Raw genomic sequence first — 20,043 nt, 5'->3', positions numbered from 1 at the left:
TTATATGGGATGGCGTTATAGCGTATTTCGTTATATGGGATGACGTTATAACGTATTACGTAATATGGAATGACGTTATAACGTATTACGTTATGTGGGACGACGTTATACCGTATTGCGTTATATGGTATGACGTTATAACGTATTTCGTTATATGGGATGACGTTATACCGAATTATGTTATATGGGATGACGTTATAACGTATTACGTTATATGGGATGACGTTATAACGAAATAGGTTATATGGTATGACGTTATAACGCAATAGGTTATATGGTATGACGTTATACCGAATGACGTTATATGGGATGACGTTAAAACGTATTTCGTTATATGGTATGACGTTATAACGTATTACGTTATAGAGGATGACGTTATAACGTATTAAGTAATATGGGATGACGTTATAACGTATTACGTTATATGGGATGACGTTATAACGTATTACTTTATAGAGGATGACGTTATAACGTATAACGTAATATGGGATGACGATATAACGTATTACGTTATGTGGGACGACGTTATAACGTATTGCGTTATATGGGATGACGTTATAACGTAATAGGTTATATGGGATGACGTTATAACGAAATAGGTTATATGGTATGACGTTATAACGTAATAGGTTATATGGTATGACGTTATACCGAATTACGTTATATGGGATGACGTTATAACGTATTACGTTATATGTGATGACCTTATAGCGTATTTCGTTATATGGTATGACGTTATACCGTATTACGTTATATGGGATGACGTTATGACGTATTACGTAATATGGGGTGACGATATAACGTAATAGGTTATATGGTATGACGTTATACCGAATTACGTTATATGGGATGGCGTTATACCGAATTACGTTATGTGGGATGACGTTATAACGTATTACGTTATATGGGATGACGTTATCGCGTATTTCGTTATATGGGATGACGTTATAACGTATTACGTTATATGGGATGACGTTATAACGAAATAGGTTATATGGTATGACGTTATAACGTAATAGGTTATATGGTATGACGTTATACCGAATTACGTTATATGGGATGACGTTATAACGTATTACGTTATATGGGATGACATTATAACGTATTTCGTTATATGGGATGACGTTATAACGTATTTCGTTATATGGGATGACGTTATAACGTATTACGTAATATGGGGTGACGATATAACGTAATAGGTTATATGGTATGACGTTATACCGAATTACGTTATATGGGATGGCGTTATACCGAATTACGTTATATGGGATGACGTTATAACGTATTACGTTATATGGGATGACGTTATCGCGTATGTCGTTATATGGGATGACGTTATAACGTATTACGTTATATGGGATGACGTTATAACGAAATAGGTTATATGCTATGACGTTATAACGTAATACGTTATATGGTATGACGTTATACCGAATTACGTTATATGGGATGACGTTATAACGTATTACGTTATATGGGATGACGTTATAGCGTATTTCGTTATATGGGATGACGTTATAACGTATTACGTTATATGGTATGACGTTATAACGTAATAGGTTATATGGTATGACGTTATACCGAATTACGTTATATGGGATGACGTTATAACGTATTACGATATATGGGATGACGTTATCGCGTATTTCGTTATATGGGATGGCGTTATACCGAATTACGTTATATGGGATGACCTTATAACGTAATAGGTTATATGGTATGACGTTATACCGAATTACGTTATATGGGATGACGTTATAACGTATTACGTTATATGGGATGACGTTATAACGAAATAGGTTATATGGTATGACGTTATAACGCAATAGGTTATATGGTATGACGTTATACCGAATGACGTTATATGGGATGACGTTAAAACGTATTTCGTTATATTGTATGACGTTATAACGTAAATAGGTTATATGGTATGACGTTATACCGTATTACGTTATATGGGATGACGTTATAACGTGTTAAGTAATATGGGATGACGTTATAACGTAAATAGGTTATATGGTATGACGTTATACCGTATTACGTTATATGGGATGACGTTATAACGTATTAAGTAATATGGGATGACGTTATAACGTATTACGTTATGCGGGACGACGTTATAACGTATTGCAATATATGGGATGACGTTATAACGTATTACGTTATTTGGGATGACGATATAACGTATTACGTTATATGGGATGACGTTATGACGTATTACGTTATAGAGGATGACGTTATAACGTATTAAGTAATATGGGATGACGTTATAACGTATTACGTTATATGGTATGACGTTATAACGTATTACGTTATAGAGGATGACGTTATAACGTATTAAGTAATATGGGATGACGTTATAACGTATTACGTTATATGGGATGACGTTATAACGTATTACTTTATAGAGGATGACGTTATAACGTATTACGTTATATGGGATGACGTTATAACGAAATAGGTTATATGCTATGACGTTATAACGTAATACGTTATATGGTATGACGTTATACCGAATTACGTTATATGGGATGACGTTATCGCGTATTTCGTTATATGGGATGACGTTATAACGTATTACGTTATATGGGATGACGTTATAACGTATTACGTTATGTGGGACGACGTTATAACGTATTGCGTTATATGGGATGACGTTATAACGTATTTCGTTATATGGGATGGCGTTATACCGAATTACGTTATATGGGATGACCTTATAACGTAATAGGTTATATGGTATGACGTTATACCGAATTACGTTATATGGGATGACGTTATAACGTATTACGTTATATGGGATGACGTTATAGCGTATTTCGTTATATGGGATGACGTTATAACGTATTACGTAATATGGGATGACGTTATAACGTATTACGTTATGTGGGACGACGTTATAACGTATTACGTTATATGGGATGACGTTATAACGTATTACGTTATGTGGGACGACGTTATAACGTATTTCGTTATATGGGATGACGTTATACCGTATTTCGTTATATTGCATGGTGTTATAAAGTATTACGTTATATGGTATGACGTTATAACGTATTACGTTATATGGTATGACGTTATAACGTATTACGTTACATGGGATGACGTTATAACGTATTACGTTATATGGGATGGCGTTATAGCGTATTTCGTTATATGGGATGACGTTATAACGTATTACGTAATATGGGATGACGTTATAACGTATTACGTTATGTGGGACGACGTTATACCGTATTGCGTTATATGGTATGACGTTATAACGTATTTCGTTATATGGGATGACGTTATACCGAATTATGTTATATGGGATGACGTTATAACGTATTACGTTATATGGGATGACGTTATAACGAAATAGGTTATATGGTATGACGTTATAACGCAATAGGTTATATGGTATGACGTTATACCGAATGACGTTATATGGGATGACGTTAAAACGTATTTCGTTATATGGTATGACGTTATAACGTATTACGTTATAGAGGATGACGTTATAACGTATTAAGTAATATGGGATGACGTTATAACGTATTACGTTATATGGGATGACGTTATAACGTATTACTTTATAGAGGATGACGTTATAACGTATAACGTAATATGGGATGACGATATAACGTATTACGTTATGTGGGACGACGTTATAACGTATTGCGTTATATGGGATGACGTTATAACGTAATAGGTTATATGGGATGACGTTATAACGAAATAGGTTATATGGTATGACGTTATAACGTAATAGGTTATATGGTATGACGTTATACCGAATTACGTTATATGGGATGACGTTATAACGTATTACGTTATATGTGATGACCTTATAGCGTATTTCGTTATTTGGTATGACGTTATACCGTATTACGTTATATGGGATGACGTTATGACGTATTACGTAATATGGGGTGACGATATAACGTAATAGGTTATATGGTATGACGTTATACCGAATTACGTTATATGGGATGGCGTTATACCGAATTACGTTATGTGGGATGACGTTATAACGTATTACGTTATATGGGATGACGTTATCGCGTATTTCGTTATATGGGATGACGTTATAACGTATTACGTTATATGGGATGACGTTATAACGAAATAGGTTATATGGTATGACGTTATAACGTAATAGGTTATATGGTATGACGTTATACCGAATTACGTTATATGGGATGACGTTATAACGTATTACGTTATATGGGATGACATTATAACGTATTTCGTTATATGGGATGACGTTATAACGTATTTCGTTATATGGGATGACGTTATAACGTATTACGTAATATGGGGTGACGATATAACGTAATAGGTTATATGGTATGACGTTATACCGAATTACGTTATATGGGATGGCGTTATACCGAATTACGTTATATGGGATGACGTTATAACGTATTACGTTATATGGGATGACGTTATCGCGTATGTCGTTATATGGGATGACGTTATAACGTATTACGTTATATGGGATGACGTTATAACGAAATAGGTTATATGCTATGACGTTATAACGTAATACGTTATATGGTATGACGTTATACCGAATTACGTTATATGGGATGACGTTATAACGTATTACGTTATATGGGATGACGTTATAGCGTATTTCGTTATATGGGATGACGTTATAACGTATTACGTTATATGGTATGACGTTATAACGTAATAGGTTATATGGTATGACGTTATACCGAATTACGTTATATGGGATGACGTTATAACGTATTACGATATATGGGATGACGTTATCGCGTATTTCGTTATATGGGATGACGTTATAACGTATTACGTTATATGGGATGACGTTATAACGTATTACGTTATGTGGGACGACGTTATAACGTATTGCGTTATATGGGATGACGTTATAACGTATTTCGTTATATGGGATGGCGTTATACCGAATTACGTTATATGGGATGACGTTATAACGTAATAGGTTATATGGTATGACGTTATACCGAATTACGTTATATGGGATGACGTTATAACGTATTACGTTATATGGGATGACGTTATAGCGTATTTCGTTATATGGGATGACGTTATAACGTATTACGTAATATGGGATGACGCTATAACGTATTACGTTATGTGGGACGACGTTATAACGTATTACGTTATATGGGATGACGTTATAACGTATTACGTTATGTGGGACGACGTTATAACGTATTTCGTTATATGGGATGACGTTATACCGTATTTCGTTATATTGCATGGTGTTATAAAGTATTACGTTATGTGGTATGACGTTATAACGTATTACGTTATATGGTATGACGTTATAACATAATATTTTACATGGTATGACGCTATAACGTAATACGTTATATGGGATGACGTTATAACGTATTACGTTTTATGGGGTGACGTTATAACGTATTACGTTATATGGAGTGACGTTATAACATAATATTTTACATGGTATGACGTTATAAAGTAATAGGTTATATGGTATGACGTTATAACGTAAATCGGTTATATGGTATGACGTTATACCGTATTACGTTATATGGGATGACGTTATGACGTATTACGTTTCATGGGGTGACGTTATAACATATTACGTTATATGCGCTGACGTTATAACGTAATAGGTTATATGGTATAACGTTATAACGTATTACGTTATATGGTGTGACGTTATAACAATATATTTTATATGGCATGACGGTATAACGTAATACGTTATATGGTATGACGTTATAACGTAAATAGGTTATATGATATGACGTTATACCGTATTACGTTATATGGTATGACGTTATACCCTATTACGTTATATGGGATGACATTATAACGTATTAAGTTATATGGGATGACGTTATAACGTATTACGTTATATGGGATGACGTTATAACGTATTACGTTATAGAGGATGACGTTATAACGTATTTCCTTATACGGGATGACGTTATAACGTATTGCGTTATATGGGATGACGTTATAACGTAATAGGTTATATGGGATGACGTTATAACGTATTACGTTATATGGGATGACATTATAACGTATTTCCTTATACGGGATGACGTTATAACGTATTGCGTTATATGGTATGACATTATAACGTATTTCGTTATATGGGATGACGTTATAACGTATTTCGTTATATGGGATGACGTTATAACGTATTACGTAATATGGGGTGACGATATAACGTAATAGGTTATATGGTATGACGTTATACCGAATTACGTTATATGGGATGACGTTATAACGTATTACGTTATATGGGATGACGTTATAACGTATTTCGTTATATGGGAGGACGTTATAGCGTATTACGTTATGTGGTACGACGTTATAACGTATTGCGTTATATGGGATGACGTTATAACGTAATAGATTATATGGTATTACGTTATAACGCAATAGCTTATATGGTATGACGTTATAACGTAATAGGTTATATGGTATGACGTTATACCGAATTACGATATATGGGACGACATTATAACGTATTACGTTATATGGGATGACGTTATAACGTATTTCGTTATATGGGATGGCGTTATACCGAATTACGTTATATGGGATGACGTTATAACGTATTACGTTATATGGGATGACGTTATAACGTATTTCGTTATATGGGATGACGTCATACCGTATTACGTTATATGGCATGATGTTATAAAGTACTACGTTATGTGGTATGACGTTATAACGTATTGCGATATATGGTATGACGTTATAACGTATTACGTTACATGGGATGACGTTATAACGTATTACGTTATATGGGATGGCGTTATAGCGTATTTCGTTATATGGGATGACGTTATAACGCATTACGTAATATGGGATGACGTTATAACGTATTACGTTATGTGGGACGACGTTATAACGTATTGCGTTATATGGTATGACGTTATAACGTATTTCGTTATATGGGATGACGTTATACCGAATTACGTTATATGGGATGACGTTATAACGTATTACGTTATATGGGATGGCGTTATAACGTATTTCGTTATATGGGATGACGTTATAACGTATTACGTTATGCGGGACGACGTTATAACGTACTGCGTTATATGGGATAACGCTATAACGTATTACGTTATATGGGATGACGTTATAATGTAATACGTTATATGGCGTGACGTTATAACATAATATTTTACATGGTATGACGCTATAACGTATAACGTAATATGGGATGACGATATAACGTATTACGTTATGTGGGACGACGTTATAACGTATTGCGTTATATGGGATGACGTTATAACGTAATAGGTTATATGGGATGACGTTATAACGAAATAGGTTATATGGTATGACGTTATAACGTAATAGGTTATATGGTATGACGTTATACCGAATTACGTTATATGGGATGACGTTATAACGTATTACGTTATATGGGATGACCTTATAGCGTATTTCGTTATATGGTATGACGTTATACCGTATTACGTTATATGGGATGACGTTATGACGTATTACGTAATATGGGATGACGTTATAACGTATTATGTTATGTGGGACGACGTTATAACGTACTGCGTTATATGGGATAACGTTATAACGTATTACGTTATATGGGATGACGTTATAATGTAATACGTTATATGGCGTGACGTTATAACATAATATTTTACATGGTATGACGCTATAACGTAATACGTTATATGGGATGACGTTATAACGTATTACGTTTTATTGGGTGACGTTATAACGTATTACGTTATATGGAGTGACGTTATAACATAATATTTTACATGGTATGACGTTATAAAGTAATAGGTTACATGGTATGACGTTATAACGTAAATCGGTTATATGGTATGACGTTATACCGTATTACGTTATATGGGATGACGTTATAACGTATTACGTTTCATGGGGTGACGTTATAACATATTACGTTATATGCGCTGACGTTATAACGTAATAGGTTATATGGTATAACGTTATAACGTATTACGTTATATGGTGTGACGTTATAACATAATATTTTACATGGTATGACGCTATAACGTATAACGTAATATGGGATGACGATATAACGTATTACGTTATGTGGGACGACGTTATAACGTATTGCGTTATATGGGATGACGTTATAACGTAATAGGTTATATGGGATGACGTTATAACGAAATAGGTTATATGGTATGACGTTATAACGTAATAGGTTATATGGTATGACGTTATACCGAATTACGTTATATGGGATGACGTTATAACGTATTACGTTATATGGGATGACCTTATAGCGTATTTCGTTATATGGTATGACGTTATACCGTATTACGTTATATGGGATGACGTTATGACGTATTACGTAATATGGGATGACGTTATAACGTATTATGTTATGTGGGACGACGTTATAACGTACTGCGTTATATGGGATAACGTTATAACGTATTACGTTATATGGGATGACGTTATAATGTAATACGTTATATGGCGTGACGTTATAACATAATATTTTACATGGTATGACGCTATAACGTAATACGTTATATGGGATGACGTTATAACGTATTACGTTTTATTGGGTGACGTTATAACGTATTACGTTATATGGAGTGACGTTATAACATAATATTTTACATGGTATGACGTTATAAAGTAATAGGTTACATGGTATGACGTTATAACGTAAATCGGTTATATGGTATGACGTTATACCGTATTACGTTATATGGGATGACGTTATAACGTATTACGTTTCATGGGGTGACGTTATAACATATTACGTTATATGCGCTGACGTTATAACGTAATAGGTTATATGGTATAACGTTATAACGTATTACGTTATATGGTGTGACGTTATAACATAATATTTTATATGGTATGACGGTATAACGTAATACGTTATATGGTATGACGTTATAACGTAAATAGGTTATATGATATGACGTTATACCGTATTACGTTATATGGTATGACGTTATACCCTATTACGTTATATGGGATGACATTATAACGTATTAAGTTATATGGGATGACGTTATAACGTATTACGTTATATGGGATGACGTTATAACGTATTACGTTATAGAGGATGACGTTATAACGTATTACGTAATATGGGATGACGTTATAACGTAATAGGTTATATGAGATGACGTTATAACGTATTACGTTATATGGGATGACATTATAACGTATTTCGTTATATGGGATGACGTTATAACGTATTGCGTTATATGGGATGACGTTATAACGTAATAGGTTATATGATATGACGTTATAACGTAATAGGTTATATGGTATGGCGTTATAACGTATTGCGTTATATGGGATGACGTTATAACGTAATAGGTTATATGGTATGACGTTATAACGTAATAGGTTATATGGTATGACGTTATAACGTAATACGTTATATGGTATGACGTTATACCGAATTACGTTATATGGGATGACGTTATAACGTATTACGTTATATGGGATGACGTTATAGCGTATTTCGTTATATGGGATGACGTTATAACGTATTACGTAATATGGGATGACGTTATAACGTATTACGTTATGTGGGACGACGTTATAACGTATTACGTTAAATGGGATGACATTATAACGTATTTCGTTATATGGGATGACGTTATAACGTATTTCGTTATATGGGATGACGTTATAACGTATTACGTAATATGGGGTGACGATATAACGTAATAGGTTATATGGTATGACGTTATACCGAATTACGTTATATGGGATGACGTTATAACGTATTACGTTATATGGGATGACGTTATAACGTATTTCGTTATATGGGAGGACGTTATAGCGTATTACGTTATGTGGTACGACGTTATAACGTATTGCGTTATATGGGATGACGTTATAACGTAATAGATTATATGGTATTACGTTATAACGTAATAGCTTATATGTTATGACGTTATAACGAAATAGGTTATATGGTATGACGTTATAACGCAATAGGTTATATGGTATGACGTTATACCGAATGACGTTATATGGGATGACGTTAAAACGTATTTCGTTATATGGTATGACGTTATAACGTAAGTAGGTTATATGGTATGACGTTATACCGTATTACGTTATATGGCATGACGTTATAACGTATTAAGTAATATGGGATGACGTTATAACGTAAATAGGTTATATGGTATGACGTTATACCGTATTACGTTATATGGGATGACGTTATAACGTATTAAGTAATATGGGATGACGTTATAACGTATTACGTTATGCGGGACGACGTTATAACGTATTGCAATATATGGGATGACGTTATAACGTATTACGTTATTTGGGATGACGATATAACGTATTACGTTATATGGGATGACGTTATAACGTATTACGTTATAGAGGATGACGTTATAACGTATTAAGTAATATGGGATGACGTTATAACGTATTACGTTATATGGTATGACGTTATAACGTATTACGTTATAGAGGATGACGTTATAACGTATTAAGTAATATGGGATGACGTTATAACGTATTACGTTATATGGGATGACGTTATAACGTATTACTTTATAGAGGATGACGTTATAACGTATAACGTAATATGGGATGACGATATAACGTATTACGTTATGTGGGACGACGTTATAACGTATTGCGTTATATGGGATGACGTTATAACGTAATAGGTTATATAGGATGACGTTATAACGAAATAGGTTATATGGTATGACGTTATAGCGTAATAGGTTATATGGTATGACGTTATACCGAATTACGTTATATGGGATGACGTTATAACGTATTACGTTATATGGGATGACCTTATAGCGTATTTCGTTATATGGTATGACGTTATACCGTATTACGTTATATGGGATGACGTTATGACGTATTACGTAATATGGGATGACGTTATAACGTATTATGTTATGTGGGACGACGTTATAACGTACTGCGTTATATGGGATAACGTTATAACGTATTACGTTATATGGGATGACGTTATAACGTATTACGTTTTATGGGGTGACGTTATAACGTATTACGTTATATGGAGTGACGTTATAACATAATATTTTACATGGTATGACGTTATAAAGTAATAGGTTATATGGTATGACGTTATAACGTAAATCGGTTATATGGTATGACGTTATACCGTATTACGTTATATGGGATGACGTTATGACGTATTACGTTTCATGGGGTGACGTTATAACATATTACGTTATATGCGCTGACGTTATAACGTAATAGGTTATATGGTATAACGTTATAACGTATTACGTTTATGGTGTGACGTTATAACATAATATTTTATATGGTATGACGGTATAACGTAATACGTTATATGGTATGACGTTATAACGTAAATAGGTTATATGATATGACGTTATACCGTATTACGTTATATGGTATGACGTTATACCCTATTACGTTATATGGGATGACATTATAACGTATTAAGTTATATGGGATGACGTTATAACGTATTACGTTATATGGGATGACGTTATAACGTATTACGTTATAGAGGATGACGTTATAACGTATTACGTAATATGGGATGACGTTATAACGTATTACGTTATATGGGATGACATTATAACGTATTTCCTTATACGGGATGACGTTATAACGTATTGCGTTATATGGGATGACGTTATAACGTAATAGGTTATATGGGATGACGTTATAACGTATTACGTTATATGGGATGACATTATAACGTATTTCGTTATATGGGATGACGTTATAACGTAATAGGTTATATGGTATGACGTCATAACGTAATAGGTTATATGGTATGACGTTATACCGAATTACGTTATATGGGATGACGTTATAACGTATTAAGTTATATGGGATGACTTTATAACGTATTTCTTTATATGGGATGACGTTATAACGTATTACGTTATATGGGATGACGTTATTACGAAATAGGTTATATGGTATGACGTTATAACGTAATACGTTATATGGTATGACGTTATACCGAATTACGTTATATGGGATGACGTTATAACGTATTACGTTATATGGGATGACGTTATAGCGTATTTCGTTATATGCGATGACGTTATAACGTATTACGTAATATGGGATGACGTTATAACGTATTACGTTATGTGGGACGACGTTATAACGTATTACGTTATATGGGATGACATTATAACGTATTTCGTTATATGGGATGACGTTATAACGTATTTCGTTATATGGGATGACGTTATAACGTATTACGTAATATGGGGTGACGATATAACGTAATAGGTTATATGGTATGACGTTATAACGTAATACGTTATATGGTATGACGTTATACCGAATTACGTTATATGGGATGACGTTATAACGTATTACGTTATATGGGATGACGTTATAGCGTATTTCGTTATATGGGATGACGTTATAACGTATTACGTAATATGGGATGACGTTATAACGTATTACGTTATGTGGGACGACGTTATAACGTATTACGTTATATGGGATGACATTATAACGTATTTCGTTATATGGGATGACGTTATAACGTATTTCGTTATATGGGATGACGTTATAACGTATTACGTAATATGGGGTGACATTATAACGTATTTCGTTATACGGGATGACGTTATAACGTATTGCGTTATATGGGATGACGTTATAACGTAATAGGTTATATGGGATGACGTTATAACGTATTACGTTATATGGGATGACATTATAACGTATTTCGTAATATGGGATGACGTTATAACGTATTGCGTTATATGGGATGACGTTATAACGTAATAGGTTATATGATATGACGTTATAACGTAATAGGTTATATGGTATGACGTTATACCGAATTACGTTATATGGGATGACGTTATAACGTATTACGTTATATGGGATGACGTTATAGCGTATTTCGTTATATGGGATGACGTTATAACGTATTACGTAATATGGGATGACGTTATAACGTATTACGTTATGTGGGACGACGTTATAACGTATTACGTTATATGGGATGACATTATAACGTATTTCGTTATATGGGATGACGTTATAACGTATTTCGTTATATGGGATGACGTTATAACGTATTACGTAATATGGGGTGACGATATAACGTAATAGGTTATATGGTATGACGTTATACCGAATTACGTTATATGGGATGACGTTATAACGTATTACGTTATATGGGATGACGTTATAACGTATTTCGTTATACGGGAGGACGTTATAGCGTATTACGTTATGTGGTACGACGTTATAACGTATTGCGTTATATGGGATGACGTTATAACGTAATAGATTATATGGTATTACGTTATATCGCAATAGCTTATATGGTATGACGTTATAACGTAATAGGTTATATGGTATGACGTTATACCGAATTACGTTATATGGGACGACATTATAACGTATTACGTTATATGGGATGACGTTATAACGTATTTCGTTATATGGGATGGCGTTATACCGAATTACGTTATATGGGATGACGTTATAACGTATTACGTTATATGGGATGACGTTATAACGTATTTCGTTATATGGGATGACGTTATACCGTATTACGTTATATGGCATGATGTTATAAAGTACTACGTTATGTGGTATGACGTTATAACGTATTGCCATATATGGTATGACGTTATAACGTATTACGTTATATGGGATGACGTTATAATGTAATACGTTATATGGCGTGACGTTATAACATAATATTTTACATGGTATGACGCTATAACGTATAACGTAATATGGGATGACGATATAACGTATTACGTTATGTGGGACGACGTTATAACGTATTGCGTTATATGGGATGACGTTATAACGTAATAGGTTATATGGGATGACGTTATAACGAAATAGGTTATATGGTATGACGTTATAACGTAATAGGTTATATGGTATGACGTTATACCGAATTACGTTATATGGGATGACGTTATAACGTATTACGTTATATGGGATGACCTTATAGCGTATTTCGTTATATGGTATGACGTTATACCGTATTACGTTATATGGGATGACGTTATGACGTATTACGTAATATGGGATGACGTTATAACGTATTATGTTATGTGGGACGACGTTATAACGTACTGCGTTATATGGGATAACGTTATAACGTATTACGTTATATGGGATGACGTTATAATGTAATACGTTATATGGCGTGACGTTATAACATAATATTTTACATGGTATGACGCTATAACGTAATACGTTATATGGGATGACGTTATAACGTATTACGTTTTATTGGGTGACGTTATAACGTATTACGTTATATGGAGTGACGTTATAACATAATATTTTACATGGTATGACGTTATAAAGTAATAGGTTACATGGTATGACGTTATAACGTAAATCGGTTATATGGTATGACGTTATACCGTATTACGTTATATGGGATGACGTTATAACGTATTACGTTTCATGGGGTGACGTTATAACATATTACGTTATATGCGCTGACGTTATAACGTAATAGGTTATATGGTATAACGTTATAACGTATTACGTTATATGGTGTGACGTTATAACATAATATTTTATATGGTATGACGGTATAACGTAATACGTTATATGGTATGACGTTATAACGTAAATAGGTTATATGATATGACGTTATACCGTATTACGTTATATGGTATGACGTTATACCCTATTACGTTATATGGGATGACATTATAACGTATTAAGTTATATGGGATGACGTTATAACGTATTACGTTATATGGGATGACGTTATAACGTATTACGTTATAGAGGATGACGTTATAACGTATTACGTAATATGGGATGACGTTATAACGTAATAGGTTATATGGGATGACGTTATAACGTATTACGTTATATGGGATGACATTATAACGTATTTCGTTATATGGGATGACGTTATAACGTATTGCGTTATATGGGATGACGTTATAACGTAATAGGTTATATGATATGACGTTATAACGTAATAGGTTATATGGTATGGCGTTATAACGTATTGCGTTATATGGGATGACGTTATAACGTAATAGGTTATATGGTATGACGTTATAACGTAATAGGTTATATGGTATGACGTTATAACGTAATACGTTATATGGTATGACGTTATACCGAATTACGTTATATGGGATGACGTTATAACGTATTACGTTATATGGGATGACGTTATAGCGTATTTCGTTATATGGGATGACGTTATAACGTATTACGTAATATGGGATGACGTTATAACGTATTACGTTATGTGGGACGACGTTATAACGTATTACGTTAAATGGGATGACATTATAACGTATTTCGTTATATGGGATGACGTTATAACGTATTTCGTTATATGGGATGACGTTATAACGTATTACGTAATATGGGGTGACGATATAACGTAATAGGTTATATGGTATGACGTTATACCGAATTACGTTATATGGGATGACGTTATAACGTATTACGTTATATGGGATGACGTTATAACGTATTTCGTTATATGGGAGGACGTTATAGCGTATTACGTTATGTGGTACGACGTTATAACGTATTGCGTTATATGGGATGACGTTATAACGTAATAGATTATATGGTATTACGTTATAACGTAATAGCTTATATGTTATGACGTTATAACGAAATAGGTTATATGGTATGACGTTATAACGCAACAGGTTATATGGTATGACGTTATACCGAATGACGTTATATGGGATGACGTTAAAACGTATTTCGTTATATGGTATGACGTTATAACGTAAGTAGGTTATATGGTATGACGTTATACCGTATTACGTTATATGGCATGACGTTATAACGTATTAAGTAATATGGGATGACGTTATAACGTAAATAGGTTATATGGTATGACGTTATACCGTATTACGTTATATGGGATGACGTTATAACGTATTAAGTAATATGGGATGACGTTATAACGTATTACGTTATGCGGGACGACGTTATAACGTATTGCAATATATGGGATGACGTTATAACGTATTACGTTATTTGGGATGACGATATAACGTATTACGTTATATGGGATGACGTTATAACGTATTACGTTATAGAGGATGACGTTATAACGTATTAAGTAATATGGGATGACGTTATAACGTATTACGTTATATGGTATGACGTTATAACGTATTACGTTATAGAGGATGACGTTATAACGTATTAAGTAATATGGGATGACGTTATAACGTATTACGTTATATGGGATGACGTTATAACGTATTACTTTATAGAGGATGACGTTATAACGTATAACGTAATATGGGATGACGATATAACGTATTACGTTATGTGGGACGACGTTATAACGTATTGCGTTATATGGGATGACGTTATAACGTAATAGGTTATATAGGATGACGTTATAACGAAATAGGTTATATGGTATGACGTTATAGCGTAATAGGTTATATGGTATGACGTTATACCGAATTACGTTATATGGGATGACGTTATAACGTATTACGTTATATGGGATGACCTTATAGCGTATTTCGTTATATGGTATGACGTTATACCGTATTACGTTATATGGGATGACGTTATGACGTATTACGTAATATGGGATGACGTTATAACGTATTATGTTATGTGGGACGACGTTATAACGTACTGCGTTATATGGGATAACGTTATAACGTATTACGTTATATGGGATGACGTTATAACGTATTACGTTTTATGGGGTGACGTTATAACGTATTACGTTATATGGAGTGACGTTATAACATAATATTTTACATGGTATGACGTTATAAAGTAATAGGTTATATGGTATGACGTTATAACGTAAATCGGTTATATGGTATGACGTTATACCGTATTACGTTATATGGGATGACGTTATGACGTATTACGTTTCATGGGGTGACGTTATAACATATTACGTTATATGCGCTGACGTTATAACGTAATAGGTTATATGGTATAACGTTATAACGTATTACGTTTATGGTGTGACGTTATAACATAATATTTTCTATGGTATGACGGTATAACGTAATACGTTATATGGTATGACGTTATAACGTAAATAGGTTATATGATATGACGTTATACCGTATTACGTTATATGGTATGACGTTATACCCTATTACGTTATATGGGATGACATTATAACGTATTAAGTTATATGGGATGACGTTATAACGTATTACGTTATATGGGATGACGTTATAACGTATTACGTTATAGAGGATGACGTTATAACGTATTACGTAATATGGGATGACGTTATAACGTATTACGTTATATGGGATGACATTATAACGTATTTCCTTATACGGGATGACGTTATAACGTATTGCGTTATATGGGATGACGTTATAACGTAATAGGTTATATGGGATGACGTTATAACGTATTACGTTATATGGGATGACATTATAACGTATTTCGTTATATGGGATGACGTTATAACGTAATAGGTTATATGGTATGACGTCATAACGTAATAGGTTATATGGTATGACGTTATACCGAATTACGCTATATGGGATGACGTTATAACGTATTAAGTTATATGGGATGACTTTATAACGTATTTCTTTATATGGGATGACGTTATAACGTATTACGTTATATGGGATGACGTTATTACGAAATAGGTTATATGGTATGACGTTATAACGTAATACGTTATATGGTATGACGTTATACCGAATTACGTTATATGGGATGACGTTATAACGTATTACGTTATATGGGATGACGTTATAGCGTATTTCGTTATATGCGATGACGTTATAACGTATTACGTAATATGGGATGACGTTATAACGTATTACGTTATGTGGGACGACGTTATAACGTATTACGTTATATGGGATGACATTATAACGTATTTCGTTATATGGGATGACGTTATAACGTATTTCGTTATATGGGATGACGTTATAACGTATTACGTAATATGGGGTGACGATATAACGTAATAGGTTATATGGTATGACGTTATAACGTAATACGTTATATGGTATGACGTTATACCGAATTACGTTATATGGGATGACGTTATAACGTATTACGTTATATGGGATGACGTTATAGCGTATTTCGTTATATGGGATGACGTTATAACGTATTACGTAATATGGGATGACGTTATAACGTATTACGTTATGTGGGACGACGTTATAACGTATTACGTTATATGGGATGACATTATAACGTATTTCGTTATATGGGATGACGTTATAACGTATTTCGTTATATGGGATGACGTTATAACGTATTACGTAATATGGGGTGACATTATAACGTATTTCGTTATACGGGATGACGTTATAACGTATTGCGTTATATGGGATGACGTTATAACGTAATAGGTTATATGGGATGACGTTATAACGTATTACGTTATATGGGATGACATTATAACGTATTTCGTAATATGGGATGACGTTATAACGTATTGCGTTATATGGGATGACGTTATAACGTAATAGGTTATATGATATGACGTTATAACGTAATAGGTTATATGGTATGACGTTATACCGAATTACGTTATATGGGATGACGTTATAACGTATTACGTTATATGGGATGACGTTATAGCGTATTTCGTTATATGGGATGACGTTATAACGTATTACGTAATATGGGATGACGTTATAACGTATTACGTTATGTGGGACGACGTTATAACGTATTACGTTATATGGGATGACATTATAACGTATTTCGTTATATGGGATGACGTTATAACGTATTTCGTTATATGGGATGACGTTATAACGTATTACGTAATATGGGGTGACGATATAACGTAATAGGTTATATGGTATGACGTTATACCGAATTACGTTATATGGGATGACGTTATAACGTATTACGTTATATGGGATGACGTTATAACGTATTTCGTTATACGGGAGGACGTTATAGCGTATTACGTTATGTGGTACGACGTTATAACGTATTGCGTTATATGGGATGACGTTATAACGTAATAGATTATATGGTATTACGTTATATCGCAATAGCTTATATGGTATGACGTTATAACGTAATAGGTTATATGGTATGACGTTATACCGAATTACGTTATATGGGACGACATTATAACGTATTACGTTATATGGGATGACGTTATAACGTATTTCGTTATATGGGATGGCGTTATACCGAATTACGTTATATGGGATGACGTTATAACGTATTACGTTATATGGGATGACGTTATAACGTATTTCGTTATATGGGATGACGTTATACCGTATTACGTTATATGGCATGATGTTATAAAGTACTACGTTATGTGGTATGACGTTATAACGTATTGCCATATATGGTATGACGTTATAACGTATTACGTTACATGGGATGACGTTATAACGTATTACGTTATATGGGATGGCGTTATAGCGTATTTCGTTATATGGGATGACGTTATAACGCATTACGTAATATGGGATGACCTTATAACGTATTACGTTATGTGGGACGACGTTATAACGTATTGCGTTATATGGTATGACGTTATAACGTATTTCGTTATATGGGATGACGTTATACCGAATTACGTTATATGGGATGACGTTATAACGTATTACGTTATATGGGATGGCGTTATAACGTATTTCGTTATATGGGATGACGTTATAACGTATTACGTTATGCGGGACGACGTTATAACGTACTGCGTTTTATGGGATAACGCTATAACGTATTACGTTATATGGGATGACGTTATAATGTAATACGTTATATGGCGTGACGTTATAACATAATATTTTACATGGTATGACGCTATAACGTATAACGTAATATGGGATGACGATATAACGTATTACGTTATGTGGGACGACGTTATAACGTATTGCGTTATATGGGATGACGTTATAACGTAATAGGTTATATGGGATGACGTTATAACGAAATAGGTTATATGGTATGACGTTATAACGTAATAGGTTATATGGTATGACGTTATACCGAATTACGTTATATGGGATGACGTTATAACGTATTACGTTATATGGGATGACCTTATAGCGTATTTCGTTATATGGTATGACGTTATACCGTATTACGTTATATGGGATGACGTTATGACGTATTACGTAATATGGGATGACGTTA

Source organism: Bombus vancouverensis, unplaced genomic scaffold, assembly GCF_051014615.1.
Source record: "Bombus vancouverensis nearcticus unplaced genomic scaffold, iyBomVanc1_principal scaffold0018, whole genome shotgun sequence".
Taxonomy (NCBI): domain Eukaryota; kingdom Metazoa; phylum Arthropoda; class Insecta; order Hymenoptera; family Apidae; genus Bombus; species Bombus vancouverensis.
The sequence above is the reverse complement of the archived record's forward strand: the minus strand, read 5'-3'. Positions refer to the sequence as shown.